The sequence below is a fragment of the Pongo abelii genome, chromosome 8 (genome assembly GCF_028885655.2).
Source record: "Pongo abelii isolate AG06213 chromosome 8, NHGRI_mPonAbe1-v2.0_pri, whole genome shotgun sequence".
NCBI lineage: Eukaryota > Metazoa > Chordata > Mammalia > Primates > Hominidae > Pongo > Pongo abelii.
In genome coordinates, this window is record NC_071993.2 from 82,411,258 (window position 1) to 82,436,819 (window position 25,562).

The 25,562-nt window shown below is 40.4% G+C and overlaps 1 long non-coding RNA gene across 1 annotated transcript in view; it reads left to right on the forward strand.

Annotated features, from left to right (window-relative positions):
- The first annotated feature begins 1,550 nt into the window (after positions 1-1,550).
- The window catches only part of LOC129048288 (uncharacterized), a 43,762-nt gene continuing 19,750 nt past the window's right edge, over positions 1,551-25,562 (forward strand). The window contains exons 1-2 of the long non-coding RNA XR_008510518.2: positions 1,551-1,818; positions 2,847-2,868. This is a non-coding gene — a long non-coding RNA (uncharacterized LOC129048288). The remainder of the gene's footprint in view (positions 1,819-2,846; positions 2,869-25,562) is intronic.

Below are 25,562 nucleotides of genomic sequence, written 5' to 3' on the forward strand. Positions count from 1 at the left end.
TGGCATCTCACATGTGACGTCGCCAATGGTGTGTTTGCAACCCCTTGTGAGAATGTCCAATCTTCTAATTATAGTAAATGCAGTCAAGGAAAAAGGGCCTTGATTTTAAACAAAGAGCCATGAATTCTGCATTTGCATGTCATGCTCTGAAGTAATCTTTTTCTGAGTCATGGATTATAAATTATCAATTTAGATCAAGCCACAAAAAGCACTGTGTTTTGTTAATTTGGGGCCTTTGGAAAGGGCAAAAAAATTCTAGTCAAATATCCTAAGAGATTCTGCACTCTTCAAAGTAAAACATCTTGGTAAGTCACTAATAGTTCTTGAGTGACTACACATTTAGGACGAGAATGTATTTATGCTAAGTGAACTAAGTTTCTGGAGCTGTGACAATGTAGAATATGTGATTACTAGAAGATTCAATAAACACTTGAAAATGTAGAATTAATGTAAAACTTGATTTGGAAACTAATTTGGACCATATGATTGTTGGGACAAGACATATTTTTTGTTTTCTATAAAAATAAACCCAGAGATGTGTAAGGGAGTATTTGTTTGAGCAAAAGTAATGTCACTAATAATCCATGTGACTTTAGATTGCAATGATGATAATAATAATGATAAAATTTAGCACTTGTTTACTAGATCAGGTACTGTGCTAAGCACCTTATATCCATTATCTCACTATTCCTTACAAGTCTGTCATTGTCCCCATTTTTCAGATGAGGACACTGAGGTCAAAAAAAGTTGAGTGACTTGCCAAGGTAGTTTGGCACATCATGGACCTGAAATTTGAGTAAAGTCTGTCTGATAGCAGAACACAAGCTCTTAACTACTCTGCAAGCATTTTGCCTCTTTGGGGTTCAGCTTTCCTATCTGCAAAATGAAGGGCTTGGCCTTCCTGATCTCTTCCATTTCTTTCAGCTCTAAAGCTCTAGGGTGTTATGATTTCAAGTTACAATCCTCTGGCAGCAAAAGAGCTCTTGGTATTTTACTAATATGTTTGTTTTTCTAATTGATCTCTACCAGCTCAGGGTAATTAAAACCCCACAGCTCTTACATTCCCCAAACAAACAGAAGCGTGCATATTCCCCACTCCTCACAGCAGTGCACATGGCATTGTTTATGCATGGCACCTAAGATAAAAACCAAATATATGGTGGAAAGTAGCAAGCTTTGTGAGAACAGAGGAGTAAGTGTGTGTACCTTCCAGTCTAATGTTCTATAAGTTTCTGCTTATTTACCAACAGTAATTAAGCGTTGACCTGACCCAAGGCTCCCATCAACAACCTCAGATGTTCTATTGGTGAATCACACTTCACATTCATGGTAAATATATGATAGAATGATGGGTTTAGAAATTTAGAATACTGTTCAGCAGCTTGTGATCCAGATAACCATTTATTATGGCCGTAATAACAGAATTATCAATATAAGGAAAAACACACAGCCTTTCTGGATTAAGATACTCTCATGGCCGATTCCTTTGTGCACAGCCTTAGTTACCATGGGGATCATGACGCAGAGTGTTCTAAGTTCTTGGCATTGTTGCCTGGTGAGTGCGTCCTTACCTTTGGGGTAAAGTTATGTGCCTGAATGAAGACAGAAACAACAGGATTTCCTACAAGGAGCGTGGATGACGCATCTCTCTACATAGCCAGAGCTCTTCAAGTGCAGTCTGTCAGGACAAGGAAGAGGATTCTTTGTTAATTTCATGAAGAGTTACTGATTACTTCCTTTCCTGGCTTTGTGTTAGGTGGCATTGTAACCATTACCATGCAGTATTTGAGGCCACGCCCTCAGGAGCTTATAGCAAGGGTGAGAAGATGTATATAAAACTCTATCTGTAGGCTTACCACTGCACAAACTTCTTTCTCTAACTTGTCTTAACTTCATGATAAGGTAATATTGGAAACAGGCCTTAAGGGATAAGAATTTGGACATACAGAAATTGGGGTAAGGATGTAGAGGATGAAAAGGCAGGAGGAAAGGTTAGATGAGGCAAGAAAAGGAACAATCTGGGCCTAGGACAAGACTGTCTGTATTTTTCCTTTGTAGCGTCACTATAGTTGTCATTTTTTTGTGTTATTATTTGCTTATTGACTGTCTCTTAGATTGGAAGATAAGCCCTTTGAGATCAAGGACTAGGGATGAGGTCTCTCCTACTCATTGATGTATGCTAAGTGCTTGTGACCACATATAGGTACATAAAGGGGCTCAGAAAATACATATCATAAAAAGAGAGGAAGGAAAGTTTGGAAAGGGACTGGCCAATGGTGAATGCATGGCTAGAATCTCAAGATCAGAGACATAATAGTAGTTTAATTGCACAAAGAGTTAGAAAACTTTTTTTTTTTTTTTTTTTCGAAGTCAGAGTCTTATAGTGGTCATAATGCTAGCTAGACAGATAGCAAGAATTTAAAAAAAAAATGGAAGAGCAGGCATTAAGACTAGGCAACAGAGGAGAGAATGAGGCTATTTAATTCAGCTCAGCAAGCAGGTACCATCTATGAGCCAGGCATTATGAAGTGGAAAGGGTATGAGTGTGTACAAGAGAGGTCAAGATCAGCTTAAATAGAAGTATGAAAGAGGGAAGATTGTGTCTTTGGGATAAATAGTAGCTTCACGGAAGAGGCAGTGTTTCAAGTAAAATTTAAATAACCAAATTTTATAATTTTTTCAAGAATGCAATCCAAAGTCCAATCTTGGATTTTTCTAGAATGGAAGTGGAGAGGGCATTCTAATAAAAAAATAGAGGTGGGAAGATAAATAGCTTTTATAATGAACCTGTGTGCCAAATACTTTGGTATGTGCTTTACTTAAATCATCTTACTTATTCTTTGCAGATCCAATGGAGCAAGATTATAGGTGAGCAAACCGACCTTTTTAATGGGTCTGTGACTTGAATCCAGGTCTGTCTGACTCTAATCTGGCAAGAATGATTATAATAATAGTTAATCATTATTGAGCTACCTACTTCCTTGTCCGCTTGGGAATCTCTTTTCTTTATGAATCAACTCAAGCATGACTACCCTGATACTTTTCCTGTAAACCTCTGCATGGGGTGCTCTGTATGTGCTCTAATTAGAATATTTATCTCACCATATTGCAATTGTCTAAAAACACCCATTTGGAGCACATTGGATTGTGAACTTGATGAAGAAATGGACTGAATATATCTACTGCCTTCTAAAGATGAACTCCAGGTGGCCCTTCTTTGTGTACCAACAAGTGAATTCAAAATCTCATGTGGGATCATCAGATGAACAGAGTCTGGATTAAATGGCTGTGCCCTAGCTGAAAGAGAGGCTGGAAAAGTGAATTCCTGATACCAATTTTGTGACAAGGGACTAATAACATGGGGAGTCTCCTGTCATAGGTGTGGATGTTCAGATGAGGTAAACATGCAAAAAAGAAATACAGAGAAGGCAGAGCTGTTAAATTATTTCCTGAAGCAGCTCTGAGTAAAAATTAGACACTGGTTTGAGTGTGGGTTATGGATAAAGGAAGAATGGGAGAAATGATAAAGGAATTAGCATTGTTACAACGACGCAGGTGAGCCACACTCTGTGGGGGCAGCAGGTGGCAGAATTTACCATCTTGAGCTCAATATGGGCATCAGTGGTGGGACATCAGTGATCTTAAGGGTATATGAACATATTTAAAAATATTTTAATAGTTATTTTAATGTATAACAGCAAAATAATTAGCACATCAAACCTGTGAATTCACAGTGTTATTGCTTAGGAGAAGGTTAAGTTTAAGTTCAGTTTAAAAAGAGTTATTCAATATTAAAATGATTAAATAAATAATACAGCAGGTGGCACATAGCTATGGCATGGTCTCTGAAGGTAGCATGGGAATGGCTGAAGTTTGGGGAAGTTTATACAGGGACACAGGAGGCCAGAGCTTCACTCATCACCTATGTGTGTTTTATCTCACTGGGCCTTGTTTTTTTGGGTTATCTATCTATCTTATTTATTTATTTATTTATTTATTTATAATTCAACTTTTAAGTTCAGGGGTATATGTGCAGGTTTGTTATATAGGTAAACTCATGTCATGGGGCTTTGTTGTACAGATTATTTCATCTCCCAGGTATTAAGCCTAGTACCCATTCATTTTTTTTCCTGATCCTCTCCCTCCTCCCACCCTTCACCCTCTGATAGGCCCCTGTGTGTGTTGTTCCCCTCAGTGTCCATGTGTTCTCACCATTTAGCTCCCACTTATAAGTGAGAATGGCGGTATTTGGTTTTCCAGTTCCTGCATTAGTTTACTAAAGATAATAGCCTCCAGCTCCATTTGTTTTCCTGCAAATGACATGATCTTGTTCCTTCTTATGTCTGCATAGTATTCTATGGTGTGTATGTACCAGATTTTCTTTATCCAGTCTACCATTGATGGTTATTTAGGTTGATTCCATATCTTCACTATTATGAGCAGTGCTGCAATGAATGTATGCATGCATGTGGCTTTATGATAGAATGATTTATATTCCTTTGGGAATATACCCAGTAATGCAACTGTTGGGTGGAATGGTATTTCTGTGTTTAGGTCTTTGGAGAATTGCCATACTGTCTTCCACAATGGTTGAACTAATTTACACTTTCACTAACAGTATACAAACGTTCCTTTTTCTCTGCAACCTTGCCAGCATCTGTTATTTTTTGACTTTTTGGTGATGGCCACTCTGACTGGTGTGAGATGGTATCTCATTGTGGTTTTGATTTGCATTTCTATAATGATCAGTGATGTTGAGCTTGTTTTCGTATGATTGTTAGCCACATGTATGTCTTCTTTTGAAAAGTGTCTACTCATGTCCTTTGACTGGTTCTCAATTTTATACTTTATGTTTTATAATCTATCTGGGCCTCAATTTTGTACTTTATGTTTTATCTCATTCAGCCTCAACTTTATACTTTCAAGGGGGTCAGCACTATCTTGGCTTCCTGAAGTTAGGGTCAAGACTAGACTAGACTTACAGTCTAGACTAGACTTAGAGTGTCCAAGTGACACTTACTTGGTTTGCCAAGACTAGTTGTGAATTCTTAGGAATTTGATCTATTTATTCTCGTTATTCAGCCAAGCCTGCAAAATGTCAGAGCTCTGAGTTATCACTCTTTAAATTCAAGACTTCACCTGAGTGGCCTTTGGGGAAAGTGGGTCATCATGGGTGGGTGGGTTTCTCCATTTGATAAATGATTTAAGCTCATTTTGATTTGCACTAGACATGGGTCTGTTCCCTGGCTCAATGTGGCCTCTTACAGCTTTTCCATTCACACATCCTCCTGCTGGGTTACTGGCCACTGTCTTTCCCACTGTGAATTACTGAAAAGTATGCATTCTCTTCTCAGTGTCTAGCTGTCATTCTGGTTCACTGTAGGTTCCTGGTGAACGTAAAAATAAAACCCTTGAAAGTGGACATTATTCTACCATGTCAATTTAGCTCTTGGGAAATTGTATGGACTTTAAAAATGTCTCTCCCAAGGATCATTTAGTTACTTATTCCTTAGGAACCACTGTGGTTCAGCAAGACCTGGTGCTTCAGGAAGCAAGGTTAGAAAGAAAGGGGGCTGGGAAGAGCAGCGTGGGATGGGTGCTGCGGAGCATGTTGTCATTGTTAAGACATTGTTAAGATGTTGGAGCAGCTTTGGCACGGGGAGAATCTGGCTGAAAATGAAGTCATAGCAATGAGGACAACCTGGACTCACTGCTCTGAGCACTTGTGCAATGGTAGCTGGAGCTGTCTCTTACTGGGATTTGTATATAAGAGAAACATGGATAGTTACCTTGAATGTAGAATCTACTTAGAGTTTATTCTAAAATGTAGCTTAGATTGCATTGGCAGGGTTTTTTTTGACTCTACTAGTTAAGCTAGGTCAGCCACTACACTAAATAAAATGAGGCTAAAGATTATACTTTCAGTTAGCGACCTCAAACATAAACCTTTCCATTCATGAATAAACCTAGGATGAACCATTTGGTAAGTTACCTGCCTCATTTTATCTTCGAGTTAGTAACAGCAATGTTGATAGTATTACTGCTAATCAAATATTCCATTTTTCTTATGGTACCTTTTCTGCAGGGCAGTTATACATTTCCACCTTGTTAAACTCACAAGCAGCAATATGATTTGCCTTAGCCGTTGAAGAATGGGCCAAAGCAACGTATAACTCCCTGTGCTGAGAATTTTATATGTTCTGTCTCATTTAATGTGGTAGCAACCTTGTGAGACAGATACATTTCTTCAATGTCTAGATGAGGATGCTGAAACTCAAAGAAGCTGAAAAGGTTTTGGTAGTCACATCACCTGCACATGTGTTCAGGATTTGACCTGGCCCTTGCTCTTAACTGCTTCACTTTATTGTACATCCCTATCCCAACAACTTTTGTTAAGCTGACATCTAACACAAGTGCCAAAGATTCCAATTCTCAGATCCCTCAGGTACCAATCCCTGCAGGGAACAAACCTAGATAAGTAAGGTGTAGCCTTTCATAATCTGGGGAACAAAAGAAGAAAATGTAGCTGATCTATTGGTGACAACCTACTATTTATTTTATAAGAAAAGACTAGAGCCACATACACATAAAACAATGATCTATACCTATAAAAATAATCTAGTAATTTTATTACACTAACTTGATGACATGTTGGAAATTATATAAAGAACACAAATTTATCACCAATAAAATGTCATTCTATAAGCAAACTTGGGGGAATATAAATATATAGCATATATGTTTACACAATAGGTTTATATTATAAATGTATACAAAATTTGCTTTGGAATAATGGTCTGGATGATACATATTTAAATCTCAATATGTACATGTCTTAAAGTTTAGTTAAAAATATGGTTGGTGCCAATATGCACCATTCACACAGCAGGGTTCCCCAAACAATGACAACAAACTAAATTAATAATGTTGTAACTAAACCACAGTAATGTGTAATTGAAAAACAAGGACAGCAGCAATTTAAAAACCACAACCAACTAACCCAAGATAACACTGATAATATGCTGACAACAAAGGATTCATGCTGTGACTTGGAAATTCCAGCTGTTTGTTTGTGAGCTTGTGTTGGAACTGGCAATGTTGCCAAGCATTGTGTAGGAATCAGAACTGTTAGCAGAAGCAATGAATTTGTGTGCTCAATAAACTAGTAATGTGCTAACTTGAATTTATGAAGACTGAAATTTAGTGACCTAATTGCCCACTTGCTGCTAGTCCTCATGTCTATGAATTAAACCAGGATCAGTTTTCATTAGGTCAAATGGCAGCCAATCAACGATCTCGCTGATGCAGTTTGATAATCATTCTTCTAGAAATCAGCTTACCCAGCTTTTCACACTTAGACCCTTATTTTGATAAATCTTCTGGCAAAATGCAAAAAGCTTCCCAACTGAGGCTCCAGGCATGGGGCATCCACTTCCCATACACTTTCAAAAAAGTCATCTATTGCTCACCTTGTAGAATGCATTTGGTTTGCCAGGTGCTTCGGGTCTGAGAGAGAAGTGTCTTGTGTTGAAGGTTTGCATGGTTTGCCATGGTCCAGTGGTTACCATCATGTTTCCTGAAGTTGGGAGAATTCCAGTCCTATTGTTTCATGACCAATAGGACCATCCTATTGGTATGACCAGCTTCTTTCATACAGTGCCAAGTACACGGTGTTTTAGGCCCTGGTGCAGAAGTTTTTTGGTTCCCGGCTGGGAGAGCCTGGCTAAAGGCCTTTAGGTGGCTTTTCCCCAGGGGTCCTGACTGGACCACTATGCAGGTAACTTTACTAGCTTCCTCTCACTTCTCAGTCTTGCACCCCTACCTACTAATTGCCCTCAAGTAATAAAGGGTAATGAATGACTTGGAGACTTTTCCAATGAACATCACCTTTCTCAACTGAAGGCATTTGTTTTTTTTAAGTTCGAGTTTGGTCACTCTCAATTTAAGGTATCCTGCTAGTACAATTTTCTTGTGGGTTTTCTCAGCATGTATTTATAACTTATGATACTCTGTGTTATGGGTTGAACTGTGTGCCTTAAAACAGACATGTTGAAGACTAATCTCCCAGCACCTCAGAATGTGATCTTATTTGGATATAGAGCCTTTACAGAGTTAACCAAGTTAAAATGAGGTTATTAGGGTGGGTCCTAACCTGTCATGACTGCTGTCCTTATAAAAAGGAGAAATTTGGACACAGAGACAAACACACATAGAGGGAAGACTGTGAAGACACGGGGAGAACGCCATCCATAAGTCATGGATGTCCGAGGCTACCAGAAGCTAAGAGGGAGGCCTGGAACAGATTCTCTCTTAAAATGGTCAGAGGGAATCAACCCTGTCAACATTTTCATTCAAGACTTTTAGCCTCCAGAACTCAAACAATAAATTTCTGTTGTTTAAGCCACCCAGCTATGGCAGTGCCAGGAAACTAGCATACAATGTCACTTTGCTGGCAGTATTAATCCATTAAAATTGAATCCAGTTTTTGCAGTGGCATGCATCTATAGTCCCAGCCACTTGGGAGGCTGAGGCAGGAGGATAACTTGAGCCCAGGGGTTTGAGACCAGCCTGGAAAACATGATGAGAGCCTGTCTCTAAAAAAATATTTAATTCAATGTAACAAATGCCTGTAAATGAATTCAGGCAGAGGTGGTAATAGTTGATAATGGTGTAATGTGCTCCTCCCTCCTCAAGCTCTCCACATCTCTTCCCCACTGAGACCCACACTTTCTTATCGTCTTTCCACTGTCCCTCCTCTCCTCAAGGTTCTTGGTTTACTCTCTACCCAGCCTAGACTCCTTGGACCATCATTATCATCACTTTATTGCATTCCATCAACTAGTTCACCCTCTCTCTCTTCATTATTTTCCTCTGGAAGACCCCAACCTGGATTAAATTACACTCTCTGCTTGTTCCTCTGCAGTTGAATGTGGCAGGAGAAAACACACATGCTGAACATCGCACCTTAATTAATAACCACTAGGGCTGCCAGAACTGCCTGGTCTAGTCTTTCCCTTCCTTTACTATGGACAATTTTACTTCCCTCTCCTCAAAATTCTAGTATCCCTTTCCGTCCTCTTCTGCTCTCCACTCTCAGCTAATGATTTTGCTTCCCGCTTCACACAGAAGTAATCAAAAGATGTCTACATGTTCCAATTTTCACACCTTCCTGAATCTGTGCTGTTGGGCTCACTGGCCTCTCGTGACTATGATGAGCTTTCCACATGCCTAAGGCCAGCCCCTCCTACTGGCCACCAGACCTCAGCTCTTCTCCCTATTCTAGATTTGGTTCTTGGGCTGTTTCCTTCTTTCTAGCACCATTAATCTCCCTGTTTATTTGTTTCCTAGATAATTTCCCATTAGCATACGAACATGCTGTGATTTTTCACATCTCAAAGAAAAAGAAACTCTCCTGACACACATCTCTTCCAGCTGCCACTCTATTTCTCAGATCTTCTTTACAAGAAAACGAGATGAACAAATTGTCTTTATGTTTTTATCCAATCTCTCTCCTTTCATTCTCTCTTGAAGTCACTTGAATCAGTCTTCTGCCCCCAACACTCCACTAAGACTGATACTGTGAATGTCACACAATGATCTCCAAACTGCTAAGTCCATTGGAGTATTCTCAGTCCTCATCTTACTTGACTTATTAGAAGCACTTAACACAAATGATTACTTCCTTATCATTGAAACATTTTTTTTCCTTTGGTGCTAAGACTCTATACTTACCCATTTCCCCCCCATCTCAATAGCCACTCCGTTTGCAACTCCTTTAATGGTTTCTCTTCATTTCCCAAACACCTAAATGTTACCATATTCCAAGACTCAGTCTCTGGAATTCTTATCTTTTATACCTACTCCCACTTGGTAGGTGAGTGTGGCACCTTTCTCAGGGTTCAAAGTACCTACCTGCTGATCATACTTGCATTTATCTTTCAGTTTTCATCTCTCCCTTGAATGCCAGATTGAGGTGCCCACTTGACAACTCCACTTAGATGGCGAACAGGGTCTTTGGTTTAACATAGCCAAGATGAAACTCCCGGTATCCTGTCCCACCAGTAATTTTTTTCTTCCAGCAATGTTCTTTTCCTATTTTATATGTATTCTTTTAGAGACAGGGTCTTGCTCTGTCACTCAGGTTGCGGTACAGTGGCTTGATTAAAGCTCACTGCAACTTCAAACTCCTGGGCTCAGTGATCTTCCCACCTCAGCCTCCTGAGTAGCTAGGACTAGGCACATGCCACCAAGCCTGGCTAATTTTACTATTTTTTGCAGAGGCGGGATCTCTGTATGTTGCCCAGGCTGGTCTTGCACTCCTGGGCTCAAGCAGTCTTCCCACCTCAGCCTCCCAAAGTGCTGGGATTACAAGTATGGGCTGCTGAACCCAGCCAGCAATGTCCTTTTCACAGTACATGGGAACTTTCCCTATCAATTGCTCAGACCTCAAACGTGACATTTACCTCTAACTCATATTTTTATGGTCAATTTCTGAGAAAGGAAAGATGTTGACTCATCCTTCAAAAGGAACACAAAACTCAATGACTCTTTCCACCTTCACCACTCACTTTTTGGTCCAAGTCACCATCACCTCACACTTGGTTTTTGCAACAGCCTCCTGGTTGGTTTTCATGCTTCTGCCCTTGAAACTCTATAGTTTTACCAAAGCAGCCCAAATGATAGACTGATTTTTAAAAATAACACTTTATTGATATATCATTCACCTACCATATAATTCACCATGTAAAGTATTCAATTCTCTGATTTTTTTTTTTTTTTTTTTTGAGATGGAGTTTCACTCGGTGCCCAGGCTGGAATGCAATGGCATGATCTTGGCTCACCACAACCTCTGCCTCCCAGGTTCAAGCAATTCTCTTACCTCAGCCCCCCGAGTAGCTGGGATTACAGGCATGCGCCACCAAACCCAGCTAATTTCGTATTTTTAGTAGGGATGGGGTTTTTCCATGTTGGTCAGACTGGTCTCAAACTCCTGACCTCAGGTGATCTGCCCGCCTCGGCCTCCCAAAGTGCTGGGATTACAGGCGTGAGCCACTGCGCCTGGCCCGATTTTTAATATGTTTATAGATTTGTGTAACTGTCACCACAATACATTTTATAGCATTTTCATCACTTCTAAAAAGAAACTCCATTACCATTGGCAGTCACATCTTATTTCTTCCTAACCTTCCCTGCCCCCTTAGTCCTAGACAACTGCTAATCTACTTTCTGTTTCTATGAATGTGCTTACTTTGGACATTTTATATGAATGAAATCTTATAATATTTGTCCCTTGGAGGCCGGGGCTGGTGGCTCATGCCTGTAATCCCAACACTTTGGGAGGCTGAGGCAGGCAGATCACTTGAGGTCAGGAGTTCGAGACCAGCCTGGCCAACATGGTGAAACCTTGTCTCTACCAAAAATATAAAAAATTAGCTGGGTGTGGTGGTGTGTGCCTGTAATCCCAGCTACTGGGGAGGCTGAAGCAGGAGAATCGCTTGAACTTGGGAGGCAGAGGTTGCAGTGAGCCGAGATCGTGCCACTTCACTCTAACCTAAGTCATAAGAGTGAGACTCTATCTCAAAAAAAAAAAAAAAAAAAAAAAATTTATCCCTGTGACTGGCTTCTTTAACTTAGCATAATGTTTTCAATGTTTATCTATGTTATAGCATGTATCAGTATTTCTTTAAATTGTCTAACAATATTCTGTAGTATAGATATGTTACATTTTATTTATCCATTTATCAGCTGATGAACATTAGGTTGTTTCCATTTATTTGGTATTATGAGTAAAGCTGCTATGAACATTTGTGTACAAGTTTTTGCATGGGCATATGTTTTCATTTCTCTTGGATATATACCTAGAAGTGAAATTGCTGAGTCATGTAGTAATGATTGTCTAACTTTTTGAGGAACTGCCAGATTGTTTTCTAAAGTGACTGCACCATTTTACATTCTCACCAGCAATACATGAGGGTTCAAATTTTTCCACATCCATGCCGACACTTGCTATTATCTGTTTTTGTTCTAGCCATCCTAGTGGATGTGAAGTAATCTCTCATTGTGTGGGCTGATCCTTTAATATGTAAGTCAAATGCTGTCACCTGCCTCTTATGGGCCCTGGATGGTTCATAGCTTACAATGGTTTTTAAGGCCCTATATGATTTGCTCCTCACACGTCCTAATTCAACTTTCTCATCTCATTTCCTGCCACTTCGTCTTTTGCTTACTCTGCTATTTGGACTTGAAGGCTTGGCAGTTACTGTTCCTTCAGCCTAGAACGTGTTTATTCCATGTGTCCACGTGGCCTGCTCTACCACCTCCTCTGGGTCTGTGTTAAATTGTCATGTTGTCAGTGGGATCGTGATCACCCGCTAACTCGTAGCCCTTCCTAGCACATTCCCTTCTGGACTTTTCTCCATGGCTCTTGATCTCATCTGAGATGCAGTAGATTTTACTTGTGTGTTGTCAGGCTCTCCCCACCAAAGTTGCATTCCATGAGAAAAGAAATTGTGCCTTCTTTTTCTCTATGCCTATTTCTTATGCTCATAACAGTGCCTGAAACATACTAGGAGCTTGAATGATATGGAATAAATAATCACCTAAGAGAATTCTGTGCAACTTTTCTTCAAGCCAAAAGAATTAAGTTTGTTGTGGAGTTTTAGATACCACAGCCAGCAAATGAAAGTATTTTGGGCTGGGAAAATCTTTCAATAGATAGGTATCCTGAGCTACATTAATTTGGTAGCCTATATCTCTTTCTGATGAGATCTATATTGCTATGGCCTTGATAAAAATTGATACTTAAAAAAAAGAGGGTTTTTTTTTTTTTTTGCTCTAAATTCTCTTAGTTCTTTTAGGGTAAGGGAAAATAAGGTGGAATGGGAAAGGCTGTTGGGTAGGGCATTAACATATTTGCCAGATATTTACTGTATTAGTCTGTTTTCATACTGCTATAAAGAACTGCCAGAGTCTGGGTAATTTATAAAGGAAAAAGGTTTAATTGACTCACAGTTCAGCATGGCTGGGGAGACCTCAGGAAACTTACAATCATGGCAGAAGGGGAAGGGGAAGCAAAGCACCTTCTTCACGAGGCAGCAGGAAGGAGAAGTGCCAAGTGAAGGGGGAAGAGCCCCTAATCAAACTATCAGATCTCCTGAGATCACCATTGTCACGAGAACAGCATGGGAGAACCTCCCCCATGATCCAATGACCTCCACCCGGTCTCTTCCTTGACACATGGGGATTATGGGGATTACAATTCAAGATGAGGTTTGGGTGGGGGCACAAAGCCTAACCATATCACCAGAGGAGAGGTGGTGTTAGAAATTTGGCTCTATTTGTCCCTTAGATTCCCCAAAAAATGGTGCCTCATAACTATCTGGAATAACAAAAGATGATGGGCATGTGTCTATATGTGTGTGTGGGTGCCCATAAGGCAAGGGTTCTAATTTCTGCCATATCACTAATTTGCTGTGTGACCCTGAGTAAGTCACTTAGCCTTCCTGAGCATAGTTTCCCTATTTGTAAAACAAGGAGGTTGGACTACATGATTTTTGAGCTCTCCCCATCCCTGAAAGTCCATATCCTGTCATACTTTTTACCTAATGAGATATTAACTCCGGCTTCATTTTAGGACTTAGGGTCCTGGGAACTGGCAGCTATCAGCAAATAATCTCCAAATGAAATTTGAACACGGTGGAGCTTAATGTATTTTTGTATTTGGGCTTTGGGAGATCAAACTTTGAATTGGCAATATAGGGAATTCAGTTACTATTTTTGACAAGCGGTTGGACTTATTGAATGATACATTGGATCTGGCAGCATTACCAATGAATCAAGGAACAAGGACAGAGTTAACATTTTCAAAATAGTTGAAGGGCCTTAAAAAATTGACCCTAATGAGGACACTAGATTCTTTTTAGGAACCACAGAGTTTGCCTTGCAAAAACCCTCATTATGCAGAATGAGCTACTTAAAGCCAGAGGAGAGAAGTGGTATGAGGGGAGGAGGGTTAGAAGGAGAAATAAAGCTTTGGGGATGATGGGAGCTCAAATGGTCTAAGCAAGAGGACTATTATTTTGCTCACAATAGATCAGTTAGATTCTTGCTTGTGTTTGTTTGCTGGGAGAGGAGGAAAGTGGCCCTCATGAAATTGTGAGGGGTAGGAAGGTAGGGTTGGTGGGTCTTTGTGATGCTTGTGGAAATAAAAGATTTTCTTTCTGTACAGCAAAATTATTATTAATGACACAGAAAAATCAGAGCTAATTTGCACTAATGTGATGACACATCCTAAGATCGGCTTTTTGGGTGATAGTCTGACCCTGTGTGATTGTTTGACGTGCCCTAGGGTTACCTCAATCTAGAGGTTCCCTAGTGGGTCGAGTTAGGGATGGATGGGGCTGGAACCTAAGCTATGGATGAACTCCCTGGCCATAGCCTACCAAGATGAAGGGCATTGGAGAAAGTGGAAATACGATCTAGAACTTCTGCCTCAGCTGCTGAGTGTCTCTGTGATCTTACTGCTGACATGGGATCCTAGGGTGTGTATACACAAGAGTTGCTGGAGCTACCCTGGCTTGTGAGTCTTCATGGCTCTGCGCATGAAATTGTAGCCTGTGGATGCGAGAAGGGAACTTTCATTCCAGATCATGGTGTAGGTTTCATGGCATTGTCAACACGGATTAGTCAGTAGTGATTTCCTGGAGCACTTTGTTGAGAGGATTCTAAGTTTCATATCTAGATTTAGCCTAAAAGAGTACCTTCACACATTAGCAATGTCTGCCACGAGTGAGAAGGGTAAGAAGTATGTGCTAGCCATGTATTTTCAATATATGACCCAATTTTGGAGACAAATTGAGGCCAAAAGAGGGGAAGTGACCTATCTGAGGTTACAGTGCTAGTTAGACAGCTGGGGAATAAACCCAGGTCTCCTTTCTCTGATGCCAAAGTATTTTTCATTTTGCCATGCTGGGATTTACTTTCATAAAGTCTTCTGTTCCATAAGGATAGTCACTAAGTATGTAGGAAACATAAAGCCAGGAATGACTGGGCATGTGATAACATATAAACAACCCGCTTTGCGCCATATTGTGAACTCTGCTTTTGTTCTTGGTCTAACTGGGCCCAAAATAGCAAGTGTCTGCTTGCATTGTCTGTGAAAGCTGCAGTACTGTGGAAGCCACAGAAACACTGTTCTTTGAGCAATTAACCTTTTTAAAGGAAAGTTCATTATTTTATAGAGACACATGAAGTATTTCCATTTCTTTCCAATATTTTACCCTCATAACTTATAATTTGGGGCCTTTGCCCTTTGGAATTCTTAGTATCTGCTTTTCTCCTAAAGGTGAAGTTGCTAACTTAGGCTTTGGAAGGTTTTCACTTTATTACAAAGGTTTGTGTCTAATGGGCTCTCTAATGCTGATTCCCTCTTCATGCGTCCAGCTGCTGGGAGTGTAGGCTGTTCTTCAGGAATTGCCTTGGTGGAAGGGAATTGCCTTGTTCATGGTGTGCCCTTTGTCCAGGGGCAGTCTCCATTCAGGAACTGTCTGCAGAGGGGTTCAAAAGCAGCTCTGAAGAGCCATACTGGCTCCAGTCCTCCCCATGGGGTCAGCTGAAGTTTCTGTTGCAAGTACATCAGTTAAAACTTTTCCTATGCTCAATCCTGCTTGCCTTACCTTCTTACAGGCATTGTTCCTGAGAGCACACACCAATAAACATTTTGTATGTATATCACCATCTCAGAGTCTATTTTATAGAATAGCTACCCAAGCTATTCTGGCTTCTGAAGGTGCTGAACCAAGGGACAGAATATAAAGTTGGATAATGGAGAATTTACCCAATATGAGAGCATTTTTCCCTGGACACACACTTTTAACACATTGGCAAAGACCCCAGGAGACAGTGCTAGAATGGCTCTTGGAAACTTGGAGAATGCAATGACCCACACCAAATGAAGTAGAACTGTTAGAACTGCCCAGGTAGGTGGTGAAGCCATCAGAAGGCTCAGAGAAGGAGCCCTGCTAGAATATTTATACAAGATAAGGCCAGAAAAATGATTAATTGACCATTTTCCATAGACGGGTCAGGAGAACATTCTTACAAAAGTAATAAGGAATATGCTAGTGAAGTGAGCACTGATGTGGCCTTGGATACATACACCGGTGTGTGGTCATTGATCTGGTGAGTGCATTTATTTCATCTCCAATTGTATTAGTCAGGGTGCTCCAGAGAAACAGAATCAATGGAGCCAATGGTATCAGTCCCTGTCTGAGTCCATAGGCCTGGGCGCTAGGAGCATTGATGTCTGAGAGCAGGAGAAGATGGATCTCAGCTTAAGCAGAGAGCAAATTTGCTCTTCCTCTGCCTTTTGTCCTTTTGAGGCCCTCAATGTATTGGATGATGTCTACTCGGAGAAGGGGATCTTCTTTCCTCAGCCTGCCAATTCAAATACTAATCTCTTCCAGAAACACTCTCATAGACATACCTAGAAATAATATTTTACCAGCTATCTGGGCATCTTTTAGCTCAGTCAAGTTGACACATAAAAATGAACCATCACAAATTCACTCTTTATCAACTTGGCACCCATATACATTGCCTTAAACAATACTTCATCTCTCCACAGAGACAATACCAAGGTCGTAATTCTGTTTAATGTGATAAAACTAACTCTGTGTACAACTGATAACCTACTAATCCCTTCCATAGAAGAGGAGGTAAAGTCCTTGAATAGTGTTTACTCTTCTGCTGATATTCCATAACTTAAATACTGTGATGTAAAATTAACAATACTTATATACTGACATAAAGTCAATATAACTTATATTACATGATAACGTAATAAGAGGAAAGAAAGCAAGGATACTTGCTTAATGTATGTATATATACACACAAATGTGTACGAATAAAAAATTCCTCATAATGAATAAAGAAGAAATCTTTATGACAATTACAGTCCTTGCCCCTGTAACTGGTCATATACGTGGTCACAGCTGCTATTTATAACTGACTTCTTCTACCACCCATTCGGTATTCTCTTTGCTTTCAGCAAGCATCTCTGCTGGTTGTGGTTCTTTACCTGGGATACTTAGGGAAGAGTTACACAAACTTTCATTCCTGAAGGGTCTAGACCATTAGTAGTCTTGCCTGGATTGGGTTGTTGTAGTTTTCCATTGACCTTAATTAATCACAGGACATGATAATACTAAGAGATGCCCTAAGGGAAATCCTGCATTTCAGACAAACTCTTCCTCACCTGCATTGTGGAATAATATCCCAATTTACCCTTGGTAATCAGGATCAATCACCCCTGCCAACAGTATAACTCCCTTCTTTCCCTGTTGATTCAGAGGCACAAGGAACCCGAAGTGGCCGGGTGGCAATCTTAACTTCTAGTTTAATGGAATCATTATTGTGTCTCCTGGTAGAGGCATTCCTCTGACCTCTGGGCCAGTGGAGGTCAGCGAGTAAGACCTCCGAACCAGCAGGGTGTAAAGTTATGGGAACAGGAAGCAACACTTTTGTTAGTGAGTCCCTAGGGGTAGTGGTGACTGGTACCACCCCACCTTCACCATTTGATTCCTGGACCCATTAATCCTGGATAAGGGAGACACAGAACCATATAATGGATACTTATTCAGAAAATCTATCAAGCCAACTGCTTCAGGCTGGTGGAGAACATGATAAAAGCAGTGAATTCCATGAGCATAGGGCCACTGCCACATTCCTTTTGCAGTGAAGTGAGTTCCTTGATCAGAAGCAATGTTGTGCGGAATATCATTATGGCATATAAGGAATTCTGTAAGCCTATGGATAGTAGTTTTGTCAGAAGCGTTGCATTCAGGGAAGGTAAATCCATATTCAAAGTAAATATCTATTCTAATAAGAACAAAACATTGCCCCCTTCATAATGGAAGCAAGTCAGTGTAATCAACCTGCTACCAGGTAGCTGGCTGATCACCCTGGGGAATGGTGCCATATCAGGGACTCGCTGTTGGTCTTTGCTGTTGGCAGATTAGGTACTCGGTGGTGGCCACAGGCAAGTTAGCTTTGCTGAGTGGAAGTTCCTGTTTCTGAGCCCAGCCATGAAGTCCATCCTTGCTACTGTGGCCACCTTATTCATGAGCCTATTGGGTGATGACAAGAGAGGCTGACCAGTATTTTATCCACTTTTGTTGAACATTAACATGGAACACAAAATATCTTCACTTTTCTGCTCATTCAGAGTCATTTATCCACGTACCCTTTCTCCATATTTCTTTGTCAGCAATTTTGCAGTCATGTTTCTTCCAGGTCCCCGACCAGTCAGCCAAAACACTGGCTACAGCCCATGGATTGGTATAGAATCACATCTTTGGCCATTTCTCCCTCTAAGCAAAGTGCACAGCCAGATTCACTGCCTACAGTTCTGCCTACTGAGAGCATTTCCTTTCAACACTGTGTTCAGGTATGTTCCAGAAAGGGACTGCAGTGGTACAGTTGTATACTTTTGAATGGTGCCTGCATTTCATGCAGAACCATCTGTAAGTCTGGCTTGAGTGTTTTCTTTCTCTGTCAGCTGGCTATAGAAGACTCCTCATGTGACCACCTCAGTGCAGGCTAAGAAACAGAAGGCAGTGTAGCTGTAGCAGCAGCGGGGACCATGGGCGTTTGGGCCACTTCTTCATGTAACTCATTTGTGTGTTCGGGCCTGCTGGGGCCCTGATCACATATGTACCACTGCCATTTGATGATGGAATGTTGCTGGGCACACTCATCTTTATGGCTGGGTGGATGTAGGTTTGATAATCTCCATCATAGCATTTTTTTAATTCACCGGTCTGACTCCCACCAAAAAACTGATGGATTCTGGTGGTTGACAGTAGACCACTGTAGCTTCAAACAAGTAGTGATCCCAATTGTGCTTGCTATGCTGGATATTGTATCTTTGCTAGAGTAGGTTGACATAGTTTCAGATATGTAGACCAGTGCATGGCTATTGAGCTGATGAGTGCATTTTTCCCATCTCTATCAATAACAAAGATCAGAAGCATTCTCATTTATGTGGAATGGACATTCTTTCCCTAGGGATTTGTTGTTTTTTCTTTTTATTGTCATCATATAGTCTGAAGGGATGTAGATCATAGGGAAATTGCACAGAGCATCACCCTGGTCCTTTACATTGATGACATCATATTCATTGGATCAGATAGGCAAGAGACAGCAATTAACTGGAGGTTTTGGTAAGATATATGTGCTCCAGAGGGTGGAAGTTAAACACTAGGAGTACATAGATGAAAGTTGGTGACACTGATGAAAGTTTTAGAGTTCATGTTGTCTAGGTTATGCTGAGACATCCCCTCCAAAGAAAAGGAAATCTGTTTAATCACTTCCCTCTACCACTAAGAAATAATAACAGATTTTAGTTAGGCTTTTTTGGGCTCTGGGGCAGAATATTTCACCTTTGACAATACTGCCTCAATCCATTTATATAAGACATGAAATACTGCCAGTTCTGAGTAGCATCAAGACCAGGAAAGAGCTCTGTAGCAGATCCAGTCTGCAGTGCAACCAGCCCTGCCGCTTGGACCATTAGACCTGGTAGGTCTTGTTGTACTATAAGTCTGTATGGTGGAAAGGACTCTTTGTGGAGTTTATGTCAAGCCCCAATAGGAAGATGACAATGTAGACCTCTAGGATTCTAGGGTAAGGCCATACCATCTGCAAAAGAGAACTATATTAGCTTTCCAAAAGTGGCTCTTGGCATGCTATTATGCCCTGGGTGGACAGGCCGTCTGACTTTGTACCATCAAACAGCTTTGTGGCCAGAGTTGCTTATTATGATCTAGATTCTCTCAGATCTACTAAGAATGGGTAGACCCATCATGGTCACCACCACCATCATCATTATCATCATCACCTGGCATTGGCCATGAACAGGGCCAGAAGGCACAAGTAAGCTGCACTAGGGGTGTCCAGACCCTTATACCATCCTCCACTTTGGCTCTAGGCCCTCTTTCTCAGCACACACTTGTAGCCACATGAAGGGTTCCTTATAACCAGCTGACAGAGAAGGAAACTGTGGAGGAGAAAAGACCAGATTGGTCAGCTCAGTATGTGAGTGGACGCCTAGAATGGACTGCTGATGCTCTGCAGTCCTACCCTGTGAAAGGGAATAGTGAGGTGAGATCGTCTCAATGGGCAGAGCTTCATGAGCTACACTTGCTCTTCCACTTTGTGTGAGAAAAGAAGTGGCCCAAGGTAAGAATATACACGCAGACACGTTATCAGCAGCAGATGCTTGGATTGGTTGGACAGAGGCCTCAGAGCAGGAAGATTAGAGGCTGGAGGACAAGATCTGGGGAAGAGGTATGTCAGTGGACTTGTAGAAAGGGACAGTATGCCTGAAGACCTTTGCATCACATGTTAACCCTCACCTACAAGCATTCTCCCTAAAAATGGCACTAGCAACCAAGTGTCTTCTTATTGTGAAATCTTGGCCTTTGGCCAATAGGTTGGCTGGCTTATCATTTGATTTTCAGCTAATTTGCTATGGCTCCAGAGAGAACTTTTTTGACCACCTTAACAAAGGGTTTTCCCTCACTGCTCTATCATCATCTTTATTTTTATTGTTCTTACATAAAATAATTTTGTTTATGGTATGTTATCTATGGCTTTGATTAGTCTCTGACCATGGAAAAGGGGTATCTTTGTCCCATTCATCACTTTATCTCCTATGCTGAGAACAATTCCTAACACAGAGTCTGCATTCATTATGTATTTGTTGAATGAAGGCATAGAAGCAAACAAGATTAGGTAAAGCCATATAGCTAATAAGTGTTAGAAATGAGGTTTGAACCCAGGTCCAGAGTGCTAGCTTTGTGACTTTGGACAAGAGACTAAACATCTGTCTTTGTGCCTCAGTGTCTTCATTCCTGTATGCAGGAATGATAATAGTATCTATCTCTAGGTTATTGTGAGGATTAAAGGAGTTTGTATATAAAAGTATTTCGAATAGTGTCTGGCACATATTTGGCATGGTAGAAGTGTTTGCTGTTATCAAGTAGTGGAAATATGATTGAACTTGGGTCTGATTGGCTCGTCAGCTTTGGTAGACCCTCGAAGTGGTATTTTTGAGGGTACTGGGAACTTGGAGGAAAAGGAACAGTGACTGATAAAAGGAAAGGATAGGTAATTGTAAAGTTACCTTTATAATCCCACCGTTCCTGTGTATTGAGTATGTAATCTACACAAAGCAAAGTGTTGGGCACTATGGGAAACTCAAAGACAGCTACAATATGATCTCTGTCTTCAAGCAGTCTTGCCCTAGGTCACAATTCCTTACAGCCACATCATTGAGTCTCAGGTCACTGGGGCAGTGCTGAGGCAGGAAGTGTCCTTCTCCAGGGCTGAGGATAAATAGCTATTGACACCTGCTGCCATCTCACCTGGTTTATATACTTTCCCAGTCCAGGTGTATGAGAACATCTGTAGAAAACCTGAGAAGCCTTCCTCTGACATTGACTCCAACTTCATTTTGACTTGTGTCACTGAATTTGTTCTCTAGCCCACCACAGGTCTTGTCTGAGAAAGAAGGGTAGCCTTCCTGGGAACCTTAACCTGACCACTTTGGGCTTGACTTCTGGACTTCTGAGCACAAAGGAACTTGAGTACTGGTTTAGGAGGAATTGGAGGGCCAGGACCGCTTGGGTTTATACCACTGGCTGATGGAAGCCTGTGGCCACGTTTTCACTCTTAACACTGAAAACTTTACCCAAGTTACTCTTCAGTGAATTGTATTTAACTTTGCCTAGTAGTTTGTGCCAGCATTGTTTACTGCATACTATATAGTGAGTGCTGAGCTTATATTTATTGCATAATTTAACTGTTAAGTTTTATCATTTGGGTTGAACTTCATGCATCAAGGTAAATAACAAGGTCCATTATGTCTTAATTTTGTAGATTCGTTCATTGCTACAGGCACAGTGGATTCTGTGTGTCTGACAGTGGCAGCTGATTTTAACATAGGATGCTAGGAGAGTCCTTGCTTTGCTAATATTAGAAATAGGGTCTTTTCTAATGTGAATATGTGTGAAAAATTCTGATTCAGCAACTTACATTGCTCTTCTTTTTGCTGCTGGCAATGTATTGTTGGCGTCTCCTTTGCTCTTGGTCTCAGGAAAGGTTATATGTTGTTTTAATAGCATGTGTATGTAATGCCCATTAGTACTAATGGGATGTATTCTTTCATCAGGACATAATCGCCGACAGCATGCAAATCAGCACATTTGTTCTTCTTCAACGTTTGCTGAAGGCTCTGTTCTTGGGCAACATATGGTCTCCAGTCACCTCCTCACTTTGCTCTGAAAATTTTCCATTACACATCTTAATCACCAATTTTTCCTCTCTGTTTAAGAAATGAATTAAGGCAATACAAATTGGATTGATGACCACTTTTAGATTGAAAAGAACGTTTTTTTGGCTGCCAAAACCCAGTGTTACATTTTTATTTTTCATTTTTTTAATTTATTTTTTTACGTCACTAATTAGCTCCTCAAAATGGTTTTTATGTCTGGCATGCATGGGGTGTGAACTATAAAAATTATAGTTTCTAAGCTTTTTTTGCTCTGTTCTGTGGAAAAAATTGCCTTTATCAAGCAATTTCATGGGCACAGGGGATAGTAGTTTAAGATGCATCACGGACAGCATTTATTCAGACAGTCAAAGTAATTTTAGAAAATGATAATGGCTAATCTGATGAATACCCAGAAAGAAGAAATTAATATTGAAAGAGCACCTACTATGTGTCAGACACTATATATCATTTAATTTTTTTAATAGAGAAGGCATCTAAAATAACTGGCCCAAATTTATTCATTTATTTGAACATGACTCTTTTACACACACACACACACACACACACACACACACACACACACACAATTACTGATTTCTACTTTATTCTAGGTGTTGTGCTAGGCACTGAGGATAACATAATGAGCGTAATAGGCTTGGTTCCTGCTCTTATGGGGTTTACAATCTAATTGTGAGGACAGATAAAATATAGTGAAACAAAGAAATAAATCAACAAAAAACAAATGATTGGTAAACACTCCAAAAGGCTATAAATAGGATGTTGAAATAGAGGATAACTGGGGTTCAGTGTAGAAGGCCCTCCTTTGATCTTGAATGCCATACTGCAAGTAGGGACAAGAGGCTTGATACAAATCCAAGTTTGTTTTTTGTTGAAATAAATCAACAAAAAACAAATGATTGGTAAACACTCCAAAAGGCTATAAATAGGATGTTGAAATAGAGGATAATTCGGGTTCAGTGTAGAAGGCCCTCCTTTGACCTTGAATGCCATACTGCAAATAGGGACAAGACGCTTGATACAAATCCAAGTTTGTCTGCTCACCTGCGCTGGCTGAGCAGCTCCCTTCTGAGTTTTGATCATCTCTATGATTGCTAAAAGTTCCTGAGTCCCTACCATGTGGCAGGCCTTATTCAATTTTGTGTGGTGTTGCTTTAGCTACCTTATGAAGTGGGAATAATTTTTTTCCTTATTTTGCAGATGAGAAAACTGAGACAAGAAAAATCTGCAACTTGCTCAAAGTGACAGTGCCATTTTCTTGTCAGTTCCAATGCTCATGTTCTTAATAGAGAGATTTTGCAGCCACTCTTTTTTCCCAGGGCCCAAGGGTTTTTACTGTGCTCCTTGAGAACAGACACTTAGGCAATGTGGACTGGCTTATGCGACGTTCTCTCTCTCTCTCTTGCTCTAAAATAAAATAATAAAATAAAATAAAATAAAATAAACCACCCTCACCCCCTAGCAAAAAAAAAAAAAAAGCAACAAAAAACCCCCAAACCATTCATGCCTAGATGCTGTGAGTGAAGAATAAAATATATTTTGAATGGTGCTTTACTTCTTTAAAGGCATCATATATTTTTTAGATTAAAAAAGTGATATGTGTTTATTATAAGCAATTTGAAAAATAAGAAAGAATAGAAAAAATGTAAAGGCAAGAATAAAAATCACTTAAAGTTCTACCACCTGGAAAGGGCAGTATTTTGGTTCTTTGAAGTATTTTTTGAATGTATAGTCACAAAGATGACTGACCCTTATGTAGCACTTACTATTTGCCAGGTGTAATTCCACACACTGTACATATATTAACTCATATCCACGGTAGCCTTACATGGAGGGTATTATTATTATCCCAATTTAATTGATGAGAAATGTGAAGTAAAGAGTGATTAAAGTAACTTTCCCAAGACCACAGGGTCAAACCTACTCAAACCACACAGCTTGGTTCTGGAGCCCATGCTACTCTTCTCCTATCTCACTTCTCTCTATAAAATGTAGATTCACAATATCTATCTATCTATCTATCTATCTATCTATCTATCAAACCTGAAATCAAATTTTACTTACAATTTTATTATTTTTATTTTTATTTTTTTTGAAACAGGGTCCTGCTCTGTCCCCCAGGCTGGAGTGCAGTGGCGCTATCTCAGTTCACTGCAGTTTCAACCTCCCTGGGCTCAAGGGTTCCTCCCATCTCAGCCTCCTGAGTAGCTGGGATTACAGGTGTGGGCCACAGCCAGGTAATTTTTGTATTTTTTATAGAGACGGGATTTCGCAATGTTGCCCAGGCTGGTCTTGAACTCCATGGGCTGAAGTGGTCCTCCCTCCTCAGCCTCCCAAAGTGCTGGGATTACGGGCATCAGCCACTGTGCCTGGCTATATTTTACATACAATTTTATATTCTTTTTTTTAACATAACATTATTCAATGGGTATTCTTTCAGTATCCTTAACTGTCCTTTAAAATATTTCTAATGACCATATAGACATATTTTATGTAGGAATCCTCACCGTTGCACAGTTAAGTTGTTTCTGATTTTTGTTATTATAAAAAATGATGTGGCCAGGCCAGGTGGCCCATGCCTGCAATTCCAGTGTTTGGGAGGCCAAGACAGAAGGATTGCTTGGGGCCAGGAGTTCAAGACCAACCCAGGCAACATAGCTAGACCCCATCTCTAAAAAAATAAAAAATTAGCTGGGTGTGGTGGTGCACTCCTGTAGTCCTAGCTCCTTGGCAGGCTGAGGACCTGTCTTTTAAAAAAATTCAGTGAATGTTCATGTTTGTAAATCTTTGATCCAGCTTTTTGATTATTTACTCACGACAGATTCCTGGAAGAGTATGACTTGCTCAGTATTTTGGCATTTGTTCAAATCTTTGGTGGAGTGGAAAAAGGACGAAAAAAGGGTTCAGATGTGTGGCACAGATTTACATAACATAGAAACTCAGGAAAGTTAGAGATCTGAGTGAGCAGAGGAAAAAAAAATCATGGAAGCCTTCTTTGAGGAGGTGGGGCAGAGCATGAGCTGAACTTGGACAATGGGAGCCTGCTGGGGAAGGCTGATTCTCCAAGACTCTTGATGCCCTTTTTCTATAAGTCAGTTGACACAGGCACTGGGCTTGTAAGACAAGACTTCACTGAGCAGAGTCTTAAAGGACAGAAAGGAATTTCCAAGGCTGACAAGGATGTGAGGGGAAGAGGTAAGTGGGCCTCTTA